General features: G+C 36.9%; 1 pseudogene; it reads left to right on the top strand.

Annotated features, from left to right (window-relative positions):
* Positions 1–1,246: 1,246 nt before the first annotated feature.
* LOC140924038 (pyroglutamylated RF-amide peptide receptor-like) lies at positions 1,247–8,082 on the top strand (annotated as a pseudogene).
* Positions 8,083–8,938: the final 856 nt, after the last annotated feature.

Here is an 8,938-nt window from a genome sequence, read left to right as displayed (position 1 = left end):
AGGATACTAAAAGTTTGTATTTGTCCCTCTCTTTTCGAAACCTATCTTAACAAGACAAAATATAGCATATATCTAGGAAAAACTCTCAAGAATTTTTAGCGTCGCAGGTTTCCGTTTTGAGGAGAAATAAAGCCACCAACTCCAGTTCTTCTAACCGTCCATTTTTCAGCTGCACTGAAAGCTCTTGTACTTAGTAATTTATTCAAGGTTTTTAGACTTGACATCACGTTCGCACGGGAAGTTTGCCACTTGGGGATAAGGATGAAGAAAATATGACGATCGTCTTATTCTTTTCATTATCCCCAGTGGCAAACTGCCCGGGCGAATGTGATGGCAAATCTTACAAGACCTTACAATCTTGAATAAATTACCTAATACAAGGGTTTTCGTTACAGCTGAAAATGGATCGGTTGAGGTACTGGAGTTGGGGGCTTTATTTCTCCTCAAGACAGGAACCATTGGTGTTTAAAACTGGTAGGAGATTTCCGTGGAAGATTTATCTTGCTTTGTTGAGTTTTTTTTCGAAAAGAGAAGGGCAAATACACAGTAACTTTAATAAATAGATGTTCGTTCATCTTGCCCGCATTCAGCATAAATTTCTTCTTCTTGCCTTGCGAACTGTATTCGCCGTAGGTTTCTGATTACCCAGTTTCTTGCAACTAAAGCTTGAAACTGAAGCTAAACAAACCTTTATTACGGTGTCCCTGAGACTCACTAAAGTCTTTTAAAGACAAATGTTACGCTTCTTTATGCAAGCGAGGTTCTTAATGTCATTACATTTGTCTTCTTCAATTGCTTGTTTGTTTGCTTTCTTTTTGTTAAGTATCCTTTAGGTATATATTTGCACTTTTTTTGTTTTACTTTTTTTCAAACTACGAAACAAAAGGGGAATTTTAAAAAAAGCTGCCAAAAGATAATTGGCAAGTAGCAAAATATTAGATAAAAAAAGAGGAAAAGAAAAATAAGCAGATTCTGCACATTTTGCTTCTTCGTTATCATCTTTGTCTTGATACGAAGCTCCGTGTGGAACCTATCCCCTGGTATAGAGCACGAAGAGTCCTTTTCCGTTTAAAAGTCACTTTATAGTCGCGGCAACGTACGTCCGATCGAACGACCCTACTCACGTACAAACTCTGGGAGGGGAGCTGCCACTGAACGTTCTTTTGATACAAAGGTTCTGGGAAGGACCTTAGCTAAATTATTACTCACTGTTTTTTTTACATATAATTTCAGTTATCGTGACTAACAATGACATAGTCATGTCGGAATCAGCTGAAATTGCTGTGACAGTTGTAACGTCAGTGCTTATCATCACAAGTATCGTAGGAAACTCTCTTGTTTGCGCCGTTATTAAGAAGAATCGAGACATGAGGTAGATAACTATTCAGCAATGACACCACATACTCCCTTCAACCACTTGATGCCAAACAATTTTTTTACTATGCAATGTATCTTGCAGAATTTGCCATCAATGCCATCAATGAGCCCAATTGCCAATTTTTCGCGCGACCATAAGGCACCTTGTTTACCCCCAAAATTTTACCTGACCATTTTTTCCAATTAATGATAAATTTAAATGACCGTTTTCACCGATGCACACAATTTTTTTGTGGAGAGGGGTAAACAAGGTGCATCATGGCCTCAGTAGAAATGATGAATTGATTATTGAGAAAAGCAACGTATTGTGAAACTCACAAAACCCTGAACACCAGAAATATTTATGGAATGCTATTGTGTTGCGAGAAATAAGCCAACAAGGCACGAGATAACTAAACCACAAACAGCAACAGTCATTTGTTTGTGGTTTTGAGGTTTGCTTGCGTATCCTTAACTTTATTGTGATTGGCCAGTACAGGTCAGTACACAATCAACATCCCTGAAATTTTTCAGGTGTTCACGGTTTTCTGAGTTTGACAGTAACGTAATTACATCACTGTATTCAAGTTTTGATAAATCTGTAATTTCTTTTCGCCGTTTGTCGGTAAAGAATAATTCTTGAATTATGACATGGTATGCCATACATACGTACATACATATACCATATTTAACCTCGAATTCAGAGTAGTTAAAGATAAGCTATAATTTTCGAGTTACAAGTATAGTTTCAAATATCACTAAAATTTCGAAATTATTATGTCGCCTGTTACAATACGTTACTTTATTTCATCATTTAATTTCACAGAAATCCCATAAATTATCTACTGGTGAACCTTGCAGTGGCGGATATCATCTATACAACATTTAGTTTACCCGGCATTGTGTTGAGACACACTAACAGTCACCCAGGAGGAGTGACTGGCAAGGTGTTGTGCATAGTACTGACGAAGGGAATCTTTGCGTGGGTCGGGGCTTTTTCTTCAGTATTAACTCTAAATGCCATTGCCATAGAACGCTACCTAAGCGTTATACAACCCCTCGGCAGCAAAGCAAATCTTACCATGCGCAGACTAAAGGTAAGTTGCACTTCCAAAACCTTACAGCACCTAGCTAGTGTAATATCATTGATACGCGAATCAGTTTTTTTACATTTTTGCTCCATAAACATATCCTTATGATTAATCTGAGCTCGATATACCGAATACGTTTTGAAGACACTTTCAAAAAATGTATGAGCTCTTTGCCCCCAGCAATTTCGCAGTTTTTGATTCCTGATATTACTCTGTTATTGATTGCAAAGAACTGAAAATTTCCCAAACTGCTCCAATAAAGTAGCTCTTTTAACCTTTGAACTAAAGTTGTGAATACGACTTTATTCGGGAATGAAGGTTTCATCAATTAATCCTTAGCAAGGGGCTGTGAAAATTTAAGAGGCTGAGGAAGAATTTGAAGAATCTCATGATCAAAGCATCGTTTAACGAGATATCTTTTTAGATTAGGTTTAGATTAAAACATAAAATTAAAACATATCTTTTTACATTAAAACTTATTTAGATTGGCTTTTAAGTAGTTTTAACTTGATTTTATTCTCATTCTATTTGCGTTCGAGGTACGAGAACGCAACCCCTAATTTGTGTTGGGTGTTCTGTGCATCATTGGGCATCCTGTGCAAATAATAGGAGAGATTTTTTTGAGATTGCATTCGTCGTCGTCGTCGACACACATTTGCCTCGCTTTGAGGCGCTTGGTTACGTTTTGCCTCACTTTAAGGCGCCAACTCACGTGGTGATTCGTGTGTCCTCGGCGTTCATCTTTCAAACATTTGCTGAGGTCTGCTTTTCTGTCTTCGTAAATCGTTCATCTTTTAAAAGGGTGCTAAATCTTCGTAAAGTATACATATTTAAGAGTTTGCTGAAGGCCTACTGTCGTTCTGTGTTTAATGAATCTTCCAAAGCGTTCATCTTTCAAAAGTGTACAGAAAGTTTACACCTTGAGTAAAATTTTACTTTGGATTAAGCCTTCTTATTTTTCTTTGGAAAATGCGTGCTACTTGTGGTGCATGCATCAAACCGGGTTGTTTAGCTCGGCGTCCGTTGTGCCACAAAGTAAATTTACCGGCGAGTCGTGAAGCTCAGCGTCTGTTGTGCCACAAAGTAAATCTACTGAGTTGTGTAGCTAGGCGGCCGTAGTGCCATAGAGTAAATCTACCGAGATGTGAAGCTCGGCAGCGGCCGTTATTCCACAAAGTAAATGTACCGAGGTGTGAAGTTCGGCGGCACCATTTCTTCACAACTTGTGATATTTTCGGCACTGGAGAAACGAACATTTTAGCTCTATGTTATTTATTCGGAAAAACGTGACCAGCCCACAGTAGCGCCACTCAAGCCACTGAAATCAATACACTCGACCAAATTACTGGAAAAGTTATTGACGTGAGCCGCACACACATGCTACTGAAGGTTTTGATGATTCCCTTGAAACGTGTAAAATTGAGAGGTGTTATGTAAGTGAACCAGTGTTCAAACGCAATCATTGTGCCCTTGCATTCACTGCAAAAATGTGGTCTTGGGTCGTTCTTTAATATCATCACAACTGATCACAAGTTAAGAAGACGTGCCAGTAACGGTTTCCGGCATTTTAAAGTAAATTTCAGTAATTGTCTACATGTGGATTTCCCAATATTCAATATTCAATGTTCAATATTAAATAAAATTAATGATTACATCTAAAACTTTGTCATCTGTTTGCTTTTAACAGTACTTGGGCCGGTTGTTCAAAGCTGGGTTAAAATTACCCAGGCGAGGAGGGTTACACTCTTTTTTTTTTATAAGAATATTGTTTTCCCGGGCCAGGCTGAATATTCTTATTTTCCCGTCGATTTTAGGCTGTAAATAGTCTTGTATTATTCTTAATAATAGCTTATGACATTTCCGTTTTAGAATATATTAAGGTATCAATTATAGTTTTTTAAATATAGTTAGCTAGTTTTGCCGTTTAAAGAAAGGAATAAATTGAAAACGTATATTTGTATTGTATTTACAGATTTTCACCACACGAAATTATCCTTTTCAAAATCTCAGCCTGGAGTTTATTCTTAAAGTATTCTTAAGATTTAGCAAATTTCAGCCTCGATATTCTTATAAAATATATTCTTATAGAAAAAAAAGAGTGTAGTGCGAAATTTGAACTCAGATGTGAAAGCTTCATTTTGCCAACAAGTTGATGATTGGACGCTCTTAAAACATAACTGAGAAAATTATCCTAAGAAATGTTTTTTTGACAAAAGAAAAAGAAACCCGGGTTAAGCGCTTGTCGGCCTTCGAACAAGTGCGCCCTGTAGAACATCTTTTGCGCCAGTAAAACAAAAAGTTCTTTTTACACGCCCGAAGCACTCTGGCCAGTGTCTCCTCAGATAACAAGCACTTGAGACAAACCGTACGATATCACTCTGATCCCTCACTAGCCTTCAAAACCTTTTCATTATCATACCGCACAGTTTAAATCGAGGTTTCGCTGTACGCAGCCCTTACGTTCAAAATATGCCATAATCATAGTTATCTATCGCAAGAACCATCCACCCTTTCCCCTCAACTGCTACCTGTACGCCTAGCAAACATATCGAACGCACTCTCCCAATCTCCGATTACTCCTAGTTTATTTATGTATTTTTATCAGCATTTTTACTCTCAATCGGTGTCATCTTTCATAGTCGATATCACAGATAAATTTTATAAATTTTAATTAGATCTAATTAGCTTGACCGTAAAGCGCTTTCGATCATTTATACATGTATGTTAAAAGGTGCTATAGTAAATTTATAATTTATTATTATCATTATTACTACTATCATTATTATAATGAGTAGAAATTACAGATGTGTGAAATTTGTAAATATCTCCAAGAGCTCCCTTGGCGTTTTCTCCGACGAATGCTCCACGCTCTTAGACATGATGAATGACATTGGCATTGACAAAAAGCAGCAACTTTATATAATCAATTAAGAAAATGATAAACATAGTCATTAGAGCAACATACTACATCTTTTGTTGTAGAGATGGGAATAGGGATAGCCCAGACTTAATGCAATTTATTTTATTTTATTTTCTTTTCATTTAATAATTCGATCTCAAGCAGCATTTGTAAATTGCCTATACGTAGCGAGATTTACAACAATTATTGTACATAAAGTTTCCATTATTATTATTATTTAAGGATTTGCGGATGCAACAAGATGTACTGAAGTAAATCACTGTTCGGTATCTATGAATAAGTAGTACAATAGCGCAGCACTTCTCAGTGACGTCGATTTGACATTTCTTACCCGAAAAAATTTCATTTCACAGACTTGAGAATTTGTTACATGAATTAGGGATTTTTCCACTGTGAGAGAAAAACATTTTTATTCTACCAATTGTCCTAGCACAACCAGACTCAAAAATGAAAAAAATGACATGCTCAAAACTGCCCAAAGAAGTTCGATTTAGCTTAATGTTGTTTCCATTTTCCATTACTAGATTATTATACCTAGTTTTTGGTTCTTTTCATTGATTTTGGAAATCCCGCCAGCAACAAACACGGCATTAGACAAGAGTTTCGATCCAAAATTCTGCCCCAAGACGCGGCTTCACTACAAGACATGGATACAACATGGTTACGTATTCTTGTGGTTTACGATGGTTGTCATTTCCATTGCGGTGATGATTGGGTTATATTCCAGAGTCGTGTTCACTTTGTGGGCCAGGTGCAACAACGATGAACTCACAAATCGACAGTGGGTATTTCATTTAACGCGTTAAAAAGTTATACCCTGGACGTGCACCTAGTATTGTACAAATTTTCGACCGGTTGAAAATTCGTGCGTTTAGGGGTTTAGTTCACAGCGAGCCTCCGTAAAGACATTTAGACTCCTAACTGTTCATTAAGTTGATCGTCAAAATCGAGTTCAAATATTGAGCCGGTACAATCGAAAAATTGATCAGCGTGGTGTGAACACATTGACCACCTAAAGGCGTGGTTGCATGAATGCTTGGTAGCTTAGTTGGAAGACGCCATTTTGGACTGGCTTAAGTTGTGCTCTGGGCAAGGACAGATGGTTAAAACGCTGAAAAAGGTAAAATTCAACCTGGTTCGTGAGGGAAATATTAAACGGTTCCATGTGAACGAAATGTCCGATCAAATTTTTTCAGCCGGTCGAACTTTCGTCCGGTACCGTGTGAACGTAACTTTAAAGCTTTTTAAAATTCTGACGAGATTTTTTCTCAATTGTACTCAGTTTTCGGTCTTCCTTCTGATTTTATTTCTATCTTAAAAACTACATTTTATTTACTTGGTTACTGATAACACTAACAGTGGCTCGCCTGCATTTTTCAGGAAAAATACCTCCCAAGTTTGAGCACGTTGCTGTTATCAAAGATATAGGAAACGACCATCACAGCTTAATCAGACAAAGAAAAAAATTATTTACAATGGAACCTCGATTTAACGGACGGCCAAGGGAAAGACAAAATTTGTTAGTTATAACGAGGATCTGCATGAAACACTGGGAAAGCTTTATGACGTCTAATAAATGATAGACTCAGAGCGGCAAAAGTAAGATTTAGTCAGATTTTAGAATACTCCCAGCACTGCATAACCGTAGCGGAGGTGGCGTGGGAGGCTACTTCAATGCATGCATGCTCAAATCCCTCCCAGTGTCGTTAAATACGCCTGCAAGCAAAATAAGGGTAACGTCATTACGTTACTGTGGCAACTGCAAAGTCAACGTAACACTGTTAACAGCAAACTTTTATCTTTACCTAATACAGCTGTGGTGATCACTTTTCCAAATCTTTTTAGCGACGTAGTTAATACTAAAACTTGGACGTATTGCCCGTGAAAGTCTAGTCGAGCCAACATAACTTAAGTAGTTTTTTTGCTGAACTGTTAAAGCAATCCCAGTGAGGGAATGGCCCTTTGACCGACGACAAAATGTTTTTTGCTCCAGCAAACTTTAAAATAACCTGCAATGGTTTTGTACTTTTTTCATACAGGGAGTGTTAAAGGTGCGAAAGCGAGTGACCTTAATGATTGTAACTGTCAGTGCCATATTTGGTATCACTTGGCTCCCAGATGTAATTCTACACGTCCTCGAACAAACAACCAGCCTCAAGTTCAGTCCCGCCATATTTGCTGTCGTTCACACCATCATCATGTTTAACTCCGCTGTCAACCATTTGCATACGCGTTAATCAACCAGCGATTTAGAGAAAAGATGAAACGATTGCTGTGCTATAGTTCAATTTTTTCGGAACTCAGTAGCTCCACAAATTTGCAATCACACAGCATCGAGTTAATGAACAGTAACATCACTCAGCCACGGCCATAGAAAACAGAAAAGGTACAAACTGGATGGCTTCTAAAGAAACTGCAGTCAATAACAATGTAAATTAATGATGGTAACATACTGTGTAGGAAAAATTGTATAGCTCTTATTAGTATTAACATCAGGCTTAAGACTCGAATTATGTAATTCTTAAAATTCTTGGACACGGTAATTAAAAATAAAAATAAATTATAGTTAAAATAAAGAATTTCCCAGAATCCCTTGAGACAAAGCTTCATAATTCCGACAAATGTATTGTAAACCTAGAATAATGTTAGACTGCAACGAGACAACAATTCCCATAAAATATCTACTAGTCTTGTGATTTTAACACAACTAGTTTGTGACAGACCTAAAATAAGTACAGTCTTATTTGATCTTAATTAGATTATTTCTGCCACCACGGTAGAAAAACAGCCAGTCAAACAAAATGTTGTCCGTTTTTGAGTGCCCAGCCATGACGTGACCTCCTGAATATAAAAATACCTAGGCAGGGTTGGGTGGGTTCTCCATATCCAACAAGCGGATAGCGAATAACACAACACAAAATAATAATAAACATGACGACATGACTTTACTGTTTTTCTTAGTGAAAGCGGACAGTGAAAGGTAGGTTTTCGTTTGCGGCCAGTAATTGGTCATGCGATAATTTTCACTTGTGACAAAATTTGCCAGTAGTTTTTTACCAGATGATGGTGTCAAATTATGTTATAGTACATCTCAGTACATATATAACAAATGTGTATTGACAATACGTAAGCTTTTATATAGTAATATAAAATAATTTTATATTAATATAATTTTAGAGTTAATTTGCCTCGATATTGCTTGACATTGCTATTCCTTAGTTATAAAAATCAAATTTTCATCTTTATCGTCATCAATATTAAAGTCTAGGCTATTTAGACCAAAAACTTTCTATACATCGTTCTTCATATGACATCTTGCTTAGTTTTTGACCGAAAGCGATTCTCGATGCTCTTCGTTGTACTTTTTCGATTGTCAACTTATCTTTAACTTATCTTTATCTTAAAAATGGCAATTATTCGAAAAATATCTTTGTAAAAAGAAGAAGGTAATTATACTTTTTACATTTAAAAGTTTGAAAACTTAAGTGTCATTGTCACTAAGGACCAGGCAGGGTCGGCGGATCGAGGTCGGCCGATTACCTCCAAATTTTCAGCATTTTTTCTCTATCAG

This window comes from Porites lutea, chromosome 1 (assembly GCF_958299795.1).
Source record: "Porites lutea chromosome 1, jaPorLute2.1, whole genome shotgun sequence".
NCBI lineage: Eukaryota > Metazoa > Cnidaria > Anthozoa > Scleractinia > Poritidae > Porites > Porites lutea.
The sequence above is the reverse complement of the archived record's forward strand: the minus strand, read 5'-3'. Positions and strand labels throughout refer to the sequence as shown.